Below are 12,509 nucleotides of genomic sequence, written 5' to 3'. Positions count from 1 at the left end.
ACTAGCTTGGTCTTAAATTTGGGCTCTGGTGTGTAACTCTGACCTTGGACACATCACTAACCTCTCTACAGCACTGTCATGCTTGCCTACGATAGGGAGTAGAGGGCTGGGAAAGCCTGCTGTTTGTGGCTGCTATGAAGCACATAACCCAGAACCAAGCTCGTTGTGGTCCCCAGTAAATGAGAGCGGGGGCACACAGCATACAGCTGGATGTGACAGATCCGAAAAGCTGCATCTTCTGTTGGACTATGGCACACAGGGACAAGTGCAAAAAAAAAAAAAAAAAAAAAAAAAAAGTCTACCCTATCCCCAAGGCCAGAGCACCTGTCAACTTGGGAATGGCTATAGACAGAGCAACTGCACCTAACTGACACCTATCAACCTACATTCCTGCCCTCAGCACTGTCTGTCACATCTGCTTAGTAAGTTCCTGCTCTCAGGGGTGTTACTCAGATTGCATAATATCTTTGCAGGTATGGAAGGCATTGCTTGATTATATATATATATATATATATATATATATATATATATATATATATATATATCTGTTGGGAAAATTCAGCTTATACAATGCCCATCCAAAGACATCAGAATTTAGCTAATGTATCCTGAAAAATGTGGAATTTGTCACAAGAAGGAAGAAAAAGATCCAGCACGTGGACAAAAGGGTGAAAGAATGAGGATGGTGGTGTCGGGACAAATTGTGCCCCTGCATGCCCATTCTCAGCTTGCAAAGACGGTCCTGCTACTTGGCTTATTTCTTATTTCTTCTCTTATCTCCCTCTTCATTCTTCTCTTCCCACTCCATCTCCCCCTCTCCTCTTCACTAATCTAACATCAACCCTTGCAGACACCATAGGCTGCACTCAGTATCTGTTACTTTTTCTTCCTGGTCCAAGAACAATGCCTTGAAACATTCGATTCAAAGTTTCCAACCCAAAGACTCTCCAGATCTTGCCTTCTCCCTTCTGCCTCTTTTAGTCTCTCAACAGCAAGGACAAAGAGGAACCTTTTCTCTTCCTTCTCCTGGTTGTGCAGTGGAGTCTTTGCAACCACTCTTGGCACTCCTCTTCCCCAGCCTGGCCAGACCTGTAGACTCACAGCCTGCATTTGGCTGTGAGGAGTCACGCAGGTGAACAAATGGGCCCCTGGGTCTTTTTCTTCCAACATCTCAGGTACAGATCTATGACATCACTAGGATACTAGAGCTTGTATCACACTAAGTAGCAATGCTCCAGGGACCCCCTCAATCCCTCTTCTAATGTGGTACCTGTAAAGGTCTTCCAGGGGGGCTTTTAGGAGACTCACACCATGCATATTCACAATGACCTTGAACTCCCCTGGGTCACCTTCTGTAAATTCAGATTGCCCGGCTGCCACCTGCATTGACAATGACCTTTCATAAGAATATGGAGGCCCTTAGCCGCTGAATGTGGTGCGGAAGTGTGAGATGATCAAGTGAGGCTCCAGCATCCACCTGTGTGCTGAGGCTCAAAAAGTATCCTGCAGAAACTACCGATTTCATCCCATCTCTGCCCCTAACCCATTCCTCAGAACAAGTGCAAACGCCACAGTCCAGAAGACACACAAAGAGAACACGTGGCCTTTCTCATGGACATCTCTCCTGTCTTCTATTTACACAGTAGACTCAACACAAACACTGCTCTTTTTCAGCCACACCCAAAAGTGCCTTTAATGGTTCATCTACCTTGTCGATGCGACGGGACTTAGAATCACCCACGAGACACACCTCCACGTGTGTCTGAGGATGTTTCCAGAGAGGTTTAACAGAAGACCTACCCGGAATGTGGGCATCAGCATCCAATGGGCTGGGATCCTGGGGCAAAGGAGGAAGCCAACTAAATCCTAGCTAGCATTCACCTCACTCCACATCCTGGGTATGGAGGCAGTGGGACCCACTACCTCACACTCCCTCGGCCACGCCTTCAGCACCACGATGGATTGTACCCTCAAAACCCTTCCTGATGCTGACTTTGTCAAGCACTTTGCCATTGAGCAAAGTAACTGATGTCATGCTCATACAAATCACAGAGGACGATGCTTTGGGTTGAGGGGAGGCCTGGTTCTCATCAAGTCTCAGGCTCCGTATGTAGGAGATAGAGCCCTGGGCATCTTCTGGTTGCCTGTGGGTGTGGCCACTCTTTTCCCTCTGGGTTTCTGGTTTGCTCAGGTAATGTGCAAGTTATCCCCCCCCCCAATGTAGCTGGGTGACATTCTATGTTATATTTCTAGGGTGACCCCATTTGTGGAAAATTCTAGAGTGGGGACCGTTCTCTCTTAAGCTCTGTAATCATTCCTATTGCAATTTCCAAAATCCTCTTGTCATGGTTTCTTCTCTGTCTCACCACCACCAAGGCCTAGTGACTCCCGGGGAAACAATCCTTTTTATCTGCAAGCCGCTCCCATCTGCTGCTGACGGGTCGACATGTAATGAAGACATTTTGGAAGACTGTCCAGCCTCCACAAAAGAATGAATCTCTAATGGTGGGGCAGCATAAAGCATCAGATACTTGGAGTGGTTTCCAAAGGTGCTCACAAGTGATCCCAAACCCATAAAAGCATCTTATACTTGTATATAATTGTAGTTACATAATTCTAAATTCTTTTGCCAACTGCTAAGTTGTACCCTGGTGAATGAGCTTCAGACAAAGCAGGAAGCTATAGGAGGTTACTGAATAGGAGCAGAAAAAAAAGGCAAATTACAGTCCCAGTTGTATACCACACATAGCTGAAGTCCCCAAGGTACTGGGTCAGTTAAGACAGAAAGACCTCTGGGAAATTGGGACTGGCAGCAGTCTGGGTCTTCCCTTGAGGTCCTCTATACTACCAAGTTTCACTTCTTCAACATTTAGAGGTGTTTGGTCAAGCCAGATTTGTGGATCTTATTCAAGTCTTCAGTAGTAGTAGCATGAGCCCTGTGACTGATGTTCAAAGTACAGACACTGTTCCTAGCTCTTAAGGCAGGCAAAGGGAAGAGGGAGGAGGCAGTATTTAGGAAGCTTGACTACCTGGAGCTCAGGTATTGGGGTCTCAGAAGTATTACCTGTCTTCAAAGTTTATCTTTTTTCTAAAAAAAAAAAAAATTAAATACCAGAAAAATAATCTGCCTTGCTGTCAAGTCAGACTTGAAGAGATGGACCCTGTGGAATTGGACCATTGTCCATGTACACTGGAAGGGATATTAGAGACATGCATCTGGAGACTGGCGCTTCTGGGTATCCATCCTACAAGGCAGCCCCTTTCATCTTCCTACTCCACTTTACAACACCCACAACCACATTGTAATCAGAGGCTTTTCAGTGGGGCTCAGGCACATTGAAGCATGCCTACAAAGCCGGGACAGGGGTTGGGGATGAACTTGACACTAATGTGTAATGTACAACACTCCATAGCAACTGCAATAACCAGGAGGGCAAAGCCGGCAGGAGACCATGCTCATGCCTTCAGTCCTCTTGGATAGATGGGATAATTCTAATGCAGGTCCTATCCTAAGTTATAGTGGATCTTCACGGGAGACATTCAATTTCTCCATTAACAGCAAGAAATGAGGGCAAGCTTTCCCGGTAGATACTATAGCAACTGCTTCCTTAGGAGAGTTTCAAAAGCCAAAAAGCAAAGGAGGTGATGATGTGGCCAAGGGAAAAATGCTTTCAAGTTGATTCTGTCTGGAGCTAGGACAAGACAGCATGGCTCTGAAGCCGCCTTCTGTACTGTACATAAAAAATATTGGCCAGGGGCACGGTACAACTTGGAGCACAACCAGTTATGCACAGTGTCTGCTTGCCCTCACATCTGGACAGGTGAGGACAAAGTGAACGGCTGGGGCCAGTGATGAACTGCAGAAACCATCGGGGAACCACAGACTCAAGCTGGAAACACAGCTCCGCTTGGCTCTCCCAAACACAACAAACGGGAAGCAGAGGGCAGAATTTGAAGGTGAAGAATTATTTTAATTAAACAGTTAAAAGTTGTTATGGAGCCTGCTCTGTGGAGAGGCTTCCCCAAATGGGCCCCACATCTCCCCAAACCACTTTCTGACTGGCCTCTGCCTCCATCCAGCAGGGCTAGCCTTCTCCAGGATGCTAAGCCACTGGGTGTGTTAAAAAGCCTCTCTTGATGCCTCTCTCCGTCCAGTGCTGTACGTACCTATGGTCCTGGGCACTCAAGTCTGCCTCTATGCTTCGTTCAATAAGAAAAGCTATTGAGGTGTATTTACTGCAAACCACAACTTCCATCTTGGGAGAGACATTTTTTTCCAATCTTACTTCTAGGTGCTCCAAAGTAAATTTAATGGACAGTAAACATCTAACAAATGGTACAATTCTAGACAGGCAGTTGTAACACTTTTTCCCCCCAAAGTATCTTTTATTATTATTTTAATTATATGTACTCGTGTGTGCAGGAATCCTCTGGATCTGGACTTGCAGTTGTATGAGCCACCTGATGTGGGGACTGGGAACTGATCGCAGGTCCCCTGCAAGAACAGTATGTGTTCCTAAACACTGAGCTGTCTCTCCAGTCCTTTCCACACCAGGTGCAAAAAAATCCTCAGTGCTAAGCGAGAGATAAATCCTTTCTACAGTTTTCATTCATACAGTGCGGCTGCAAGACTGATGGAGACTAAGACCTTTTACAAACACTGCTACAGTCTAGTCACTGATCTTGAACAGAACTCAGTTCACACCTCCTCAGCCATCATCCCGCTGCTGAGTACAGAAGGCTGCCTTGCTTTTGCTGTCTGTAAAGCACAACTGTGTATGTACAACTAGCAGAGTGACCTCTTGACTCCTCTTGATTCCCATTGTTTTGCTCTTTAATAATGACCTTTAGTGATTTTGTGTGTGCAAGCCAAGGAATGGTAGGCTCTAAGCCCCTGTTACTGGACGTAGCTTTTCAGTCACACATTTGGCGATCATTTTGATGGATATATGTCTTCCCCAGTCCCGCTGATTTTATGGTTCCGTCGCCCTTTTTCATGGACACTGTGGAAGGTCTGTTGACACTCTTCAGCTTGTTTCTTCTTGCAAGCCCTTCCTGCCTCAATCCCCGACGACCCTGTCTCTCACCTTGTCTTGGCACCATGATGTGTTCAGACATGGTTATTTCCTACTTGGATACTTGGTCGTGCAATTTATGCTCGGATATTTATGCTTGGATTTCATTTCTGCTGTGCCTGCTTTTACTTCTTTGCTCCACCCTACTCTCTAAAGCTCCTTACAGAGAAATGGTGAACTGGCCAGATATACTTCCCATCTCAACTCTGAACTTTCCAGCCCTATATGTCCTCATCTTCTCAGGTGACATAGTCAAAGAGACTATGTTTCCACAGAGTCTCTCTTCACTTCTATTTGCTCTGCTATCTGGACAGATCTGTTGGTTCTCAGTGTTGAGCTGTTTGGTTCCCAAGGCCTCTCTGTGCATCTGCCAGCCACGTTTCTCTCAAAGCTCCATTCTGCTTACACTATCACCTTTTCCTTTGCTGCAAACTCTGGTTAATCAGTACATCCTCATACATAACGTTTGTGTGCATAAAAGGTTCTGTGCGCCTCGCAACCAGGAGAAAGGTGCTGTGTGTACTGTGAGCAAGTTTTGCTTCCTTCGGTCCAATATAAGGCAAGGTGCCTGTCACTGGTAGAGTGAGGAGGCAGCAGGGGTGTCTGGTTTTGGCTTATGTAGACTGAAGAGCTCCACTTGGATCCTGAGACCCAAGGTCTGAGAAATCCAGGTCCAGGGCAGTCATGGGACAATCACTATCTGTCTTGACAGCCACAGCCACTCACTCCATCCTGTGCTCTGTCACAAGCCCGACACACATTCTTCACGTGTGTCAATGGTCTGAAAGCAATACTTCCTTCAGAAACTGACTCCATGGACTTTCCATGTTTCAGAGATTTCTCCCAGTTTTACTGCATCAATGGCAGTTCCTGTTTTCTCTCCCCTGTTCATAGTTTTAAAACATACACTGCTCTTCCTTGGGGGAATTTGAATGGAAAGGTGAGGCTGTCACTTTTGTTTAATCCCTCCTCTAGGGTGAAAATACTAGATATGTTCTCAATAAATAGTTGTTGGATGGATAAATGGATTTAATGCTTCCTTGCTATTTAAAAGTTGTTCAACTTTGAAAAAGAATTGTTGCTTCATTAACTTACAGAACTGGTTTTTTGCCTCTCTTGCCACTCAGATTAAGTGCAGAACTTAGTAGGATCCTAAGAGCCCAGGTAGACAGAAGGTTTTTTGTTTGCATGAATCTCTAGAAATTGCTCCAAGGATTTCTGGATTCCCCATGGATAAACCTGGCAAAGACCCTAAGGGCACTAAACAGGTGCCCTGTGTGTTGGCTCCCAACTGCAAAGCCAACTTTTAACTTTCCTAACGTATTAGGGGAGTTTTGGTTCCAGGGGTGAGATGGGTCTTTGGTAGCACAAGAAGTAGATGAAACCAGTCTCTAGCCTTGTTTTGAGGTACACGTCGAAGGTCATGTCTCACTTTGTAGCATCTGAGCAAATGTCAAATGTAGGGCTTCTTTTTTTCTGTCATTCACCTTCCCTGACCAGGCAGCGGTCAGAACCAGCTAATGTGCTGTGGCATCTCACAGAAGGGGGGGGGGGCAAGCCAAGGACCAAGATGTCCCAAAAGACAGATACACATGCACACACTGAAGGAAATTGCTCAACAAAAAGTGGACATATAACGACTTTTTTGCAGAGGAGAATATGAGGGGCACGCTACTTAATTTGTAGGGAAGTTGTATAAGCATTTCCCTGAATTCCCAGAATCCAGAGGACGAACCTTAGCTATGGACTGGCAACATGGTGGCATAGTATCACTTTGTAGCTCCATGAAGATATCTATGAACATCTTGCAGTGATGCTATCTGATTCCATTGGAGAGTATAGTCTACCCTTGTCTTGAAAATGTGAGTCACTCCTCTCTCAACTCATCCGGGCCCTGTCTTAGTTAGATCCCGTTAGTTTTGTTTCTGTAAATCCTTCCCTAGGGGCTGCCTTCTCAGCACACGAGGGTTCTCTCCTTGCCCTACTTGGCCCATCAATATAGATGCTACCACAGTCACTTTGACACAAAAGTGTTGGGGAACCTTAGTCTAAAGTTGTGTCCTTCAGCTCTGATTATGGAAAACATGGACAGTGGGGATGAACTAGACAGCATACACAGGAAGGGAAGATTGGCTATGCTTATCCACGAAGCATTCATCATGACCAAACCAAAGCTCCTTCACCTGGCATTGGATACAAACTTTAAGTTTGCTCTTTAATCAAAAGCAGATTTCTCATAGTTGCGCCTCCGTCGCCATTTCTTAATGGGGATAGTCCGTTGGGAGGTAGCCACGGTGAGAGCCGTGTACAATGAGAATACAGTGGCTGTGCTTCTCAGACTCACAGAACCAACAATTAAAAAAAGTTCAGGAACATTCAAAGAGGGGTTGAATTAGGACCACATTATCTAAAGCAGCTAAGACTGTCCTGAGAACTCTGTTTTCTAAGTCAGAGTAGGGCGATCTTTTTTTGAAGCTCCCATCCTACGTCTTTGTATAAAATGTTTCTGGACTTTCTTATATGACAATCAGACAACTAGAAGACAATAATATCCACTGCAGAAAAAAATCAAGATGCAAGTGGAGATGAATGCCTAGCCAGCCAATCCCTTCCTGTGTTGCACAAGCTCCTGGTCACGGCCTCAGTTATAATCTCCAGAGAGCAGAACCACACCTTCGTTTTATCCATCTCAATACTCAAAGCAGCATGATGCACATAGTAGGTGCTTTAATTTACCAGTTGAATGAATGAATGAATGAATGAATGAACACATATCAGTAACTTAGGCCTTCCTCTCCTTACTCTAAAACACTTTTGGACTAGGAAGCCTTGTCAATAAATCAGTTTTAAGAGTATTGATTTGAGGACCCCATAGCCGCCACCACCCCTCTCACACCACATTGCCACCCCGGGTTCCCCAGGTGGGGTTCTTGAGGACCAGCTCCTCCAGAGGCAGAGCCTTTTCCTTCCATCTCCCTTCAGATAGACAGACTCTCAGTCCAGTTCCCATCAGCTCACAGTATGGCTGCATGCTTAGATGCTTACGTTCAGAACCACAGCCGTAGCTGCAGATGCTTTACAGGTAGGAAAGAGAAGCTACCCAAGGAGTTGCTGTCAAATTTAATGTTCTGTCTTAATGGAGTATGGGAGTACGCTTAACAAAATGTTTGTTTTTTTTTTTTTTTGGCAAGGACTTGTCTGTTCTGCCTTATCTTGCGACTTCTCTAAAAAACACTAAGACAAACTCTTACTTTAAGAGATTATGAGAGAAAGATAGGGAATGTGTATGCCAACAAGATAGGAACAAGGTCCAGAGGCCAAGAGAGTAAAAGCCGTGGCATGGACCTGCTAGCAGGCACTTCCCTGGTTCAGTGTTTATTGGCCTCCTGAATGGAAGAAAACAGACTTTTTGAAGGAAATGGTCTACTTAGGACTGGCTGGCTCAGACACCATGGCCCAGCAAGGCCATGAGTCAGCCAGGCACCCTTCAGAGAAGAGAACTTGTGTTCTTTCTTAAGGACCTCCAGAGAAAAGGACTTCCCCACGCCCAGACACACGACTGCCCCAGCAAGAAGATCTGGTGTCTCTAAGGTGGCACGATCCCTTAGAGCTGAGATCCCTTCAAATACTCTTAACACTCGGCCTCAGAGGGACTGGAGAATGTTTGGGTCTTTGTCCTGGACATTCAGAGTGTTGGGAAGGCAGAGAAAGTGAATTTGGATTAAAGCTGCTCTTAGGAACAGCTACCCAAAGGAGGGGCTTCCCTCCAGATCATGATTATTTTAAAGCATCTAGACTTGTCTCTCTTCTTTATTTATGACAGGTAATAAAACTCTTTCATGGAGAAAGGTGTCTAAAAAGAGAACTCGAGGCACAAAATTCCTGACTCTTCAGCCCCTCTTCCCCCACATCCGTTTTTGGCAACAGTAAGATTTGGTTGGAAGAGAATGAGAGGATACTGGGCTGAAACCCGACCTACCTGCCCTAAGAATCAGCTGCCCTAGCTGCTCATTTCCAGGGCAGGGGGTAGCTTGGCTTTCCCACTGTGGCCAGAGGCTATCTCACCACTGGGTCCTTGCAAGACAGTAGACATAAAGGAAGACAATATAGATCAAGACTTGCCATCTATCTGTCCCTCACTTCTGCTAGAGACCCAAGCAGCAAACACCAGTCATGTCTAGCAACATGGAAATGATATAATGGCCCCCATAGGGTGGGGTCTGGCTAGGAGGCTTAGCCAGATGGCAAAGCTGAAGAGATTCCCAAGGGGGCTAGGCTTAGCAGTGGCTAGCATGACAGAGACTCTCAAACCTTTTAAAACAAAATCAAAGTCCGGGATGGAGGCTTAATAACCTCTGTGACAAATTGTCCATGGGAGAACACAGAGGCAAATCAAGGATCCGCCACACCTCCAGAGAACCCCAGGCAGCCAGCATGTGAAGCCTCCCTCCGCTCTCCAACGCTGCTCAGTCTCTCCTCAACCCTCAAATGTCTATGCTTCTTCTTCCCTGCACCCATGAGCACCACCTTCCTCCAACCCTCTCTTGGGACATCTAAGGCCAACCCAGGATCCCTCTGGAGCCACTGGATCCAATCAGGACAAAGGTTAGATAGAACTCGGTGTCACCAATCAGGAGTTTCCTCCTTCCTGGGACTAACCAAGCAGCCAGTGATGGGTGATCTGAGTTTCCCACTGCTAGTTCTCCAGGTCACCACGCTGCTGCAGTGGGCCTGGCCCTGGGGGGACTTGCCCTTCTAAAATTGAGCTGATATGGCAGTTCCTTCACCTAAAGTTGAGCTGACCATTCTTTGCCGCCAAGAGGAGTAGAGAAGTGAGTAAGAAACAATTGAGTAGAAGTTTGAACGCCTCCTAGAAACATTGCCAGGTTGGAACTGCTTCGTTTTCATGTGTCTATGATAGCCTAGCATGTCCAAGGGCAATGCCAGGTGTCCTAGGGATATAGAGATAAATAAGACATGATCCCTGTCCTAGAGAGCCTTTGCCCATGGAATAACACTTGACTGAAAGGTAATTGCCAGATAGGGAAGTGAAGGTCTTGGGAGGCCATCTAGGAATAGCATCTCAGAGAGACTTCCGTCATATAACTCCTGAAAACCACCTTAAGTAGTGAGGACAGTTAAGAAGAGGAAGCTGCTGGACTAAGCATGGGCTTGGGGTAGATGGGGAATGGGCATGGGGCCTGCATATAGATGGAGACAGGGAAATGTCCACTCCTAGGAAGGACCAACTCCCTCAGGGTAGAAGCAGCAGAGGGGCAGACATTGGGTGCAAAGCTACCAGGAAGAGTGGGCAGGAGAGTGGAATAGAAAGAGTGGGCCCCACTCACTGTGCACTTACAAGTGAGGCAGATGCCAACAGAGTATACAGAAAGATAAACACCTACGTGACTTCATTCTCTTCTCTGGGTGCTCGGGGAGGCAGGCATCCTAACCTTACCCAGAGATTCACAAAGCTTCAGCAGCTCCTTCGAAGACACACAGCACAAATGTGGCTAGGCTAAGAAATGGGGTCTCTTTGAAGCCCATTCTCAGGAGCACTGTGTGGTGGGGAAGGCCCTTGGACACCCCCATGGAGGAGTTTACACTTCATCCCGACGCCTGGGAGCCCCAGTGGGTTTTAAATAGAAGGGAAGCGCCATAATATCTGTATTCTTAGTGACACTGCCCACTGTGCTGTGGGTAAACTGAGGGCCCAAAGAGTTAGGAGGTGGCTGTTGTAAAGAGGCTGTGAGCTGGAAGCTAGGCAATGCAGACGGGCATACAAGAAGAGCCCTTGTGAGCAGTCCGAAGGGGAAACCAGTGGGACAAGTGACCACATAAGAGGAGTCACCAAAACGAGAAGGAGCTGTGAACGTGGCCAGCTGGGCTGAGCACTGGTCAGGGTCCCCATAAAATGTGGACCTCGAGCAGCTGGAGACAGTATTTACCAAGACCACGGGTAATAAAGGAAAAAAAGACAGAGGTGTGGAGTTACTCCAGGCAGGAAAAACAACTGTGATTCATGTCACAAGCACTGCAGACTGAAGCTGTCGGAAGCTTCCACAAGATGTCCGCAAGCTTCCAGTCTTCCAGTGAGGCAGGGAAGAAAGGACAACGGGGAGACGGGGGAAACCACCAGCTAGGAAATCACAGGCAAGGGCGGAGGTGGCGCTGTCACGCCGGAAGGCAAGGCAGAATTGCATTGTGCGACCAGCCCTCCATGAGCCTTTCCCAGCTTTTGAGACCTGAAAACTAGAGTCCACCGGACCTGTGATGCAAAAGTCAGTCTTGGTGCAATCCAAAGGGTCGACAGAGAGTACGTGAGTCATCACGGCTGAGAAGGGGCGGGGGATCCCCCAGAGACACCGACTGCAAACAGTACTTGTAAGTACTTGACTTTTATAAAAGGAAGTGGTGACAGGCCAGTGTCACAGAGATTAGAATGGTGAGTCGGAGCCTGGAGAAGAACGGGTAGTGAGGGGGACATTAAAGGGGGTCGGGGTGGGGGTGAGGTAAATGATGTAAGCTCCCTAAGGAAGGGCTAGCTTTAGTCAAAAGAAAGAGAACTTTCTAGCAAATTTTGGAAGGAGATGCTACCGGGAGGCATGGACAGGAAGGGGCCCAGCAATTAGAAAACTCTTCCTCATACAACTAAAGTGACTTTGGTAAATCCTTTGGGATAAGGGGGTGACATTTGTTTGAATCACAGGAGCAAGCTGGCTGAAAGTAGGCTGAGAAACCCAACGAGAGGGTCCACTAGCTAACTCGGGGGACAGATGCAGAGCTGCCTGACGGGGGATGAAGGCTTCGGCCAACTCCAGGATAAGCCACGGTCACAGGGTCTACACTGGCCACAGTCACTCACACTGTGTGATCTTTGGCAGCTCTCAGTCACCCCAACAGGAAGCAGAGGGTATCTGGCGACACAGGGCCGGGACCTCATGTCTGATAGCACATGGATGGGGACAGGGGGCTACCTCAGACACAGAGAAGTCTAGATCATCTAGGCCTCACTGGTTCCGTGCCGCTAACCCAGAGACCAACCTCTCCCTCCTTGCCCACGGCTGGCATTGTCATAGATGTTGGTCTGTCATGGGTGCATTCTCTACCCCATCCCCACACTGTTCTTCCTCCCCCTTCCTTCCACCTCAGTCATGCACCTGGTTATATACTTGTTGCTTCTGTTTGGGCCTCTACAAGTCCCTGAGTAGTGAAGATCAGATGTGTGTCTAGGTGACAGGCCTCCCCTCAGCTCCCCCCTCCTTCCTCAAACTGTTCATGAACTGAGCAAAGCAGGCTCCATGGGCCGAGGAAGCTGCTCTTTATCTCTATCCTCTTCTGCTAGCCTATCATTACAGTGCTGTATAACAGCCCCATGCTAGGGGTCGGAGAGAATGCCACTTGGACTTCCCAAAGATCTTTGGCATGGACAAA

The sequence above is a fragment of the Mus caroli genome, unplaced genomic scaffold (assembly GCF_978045245.1).
Source record: "Mus caroli unplaced genomic scaffold, Mus_caroli_1 scaffold_7, whole genome shotgun sequence".
In the NCBI taxonomy this organism is placed as follows: domain Eukaryota; kingdom Metazoa; phylum Chordata; class Mammalia; order Rodentia; family Muridae; genus Mus; species Mus caroli.
The sequence above is the reverse complement of the archived record's forward strand: the minus strand, read 5'-3'. Positions refer to the sequence as shown.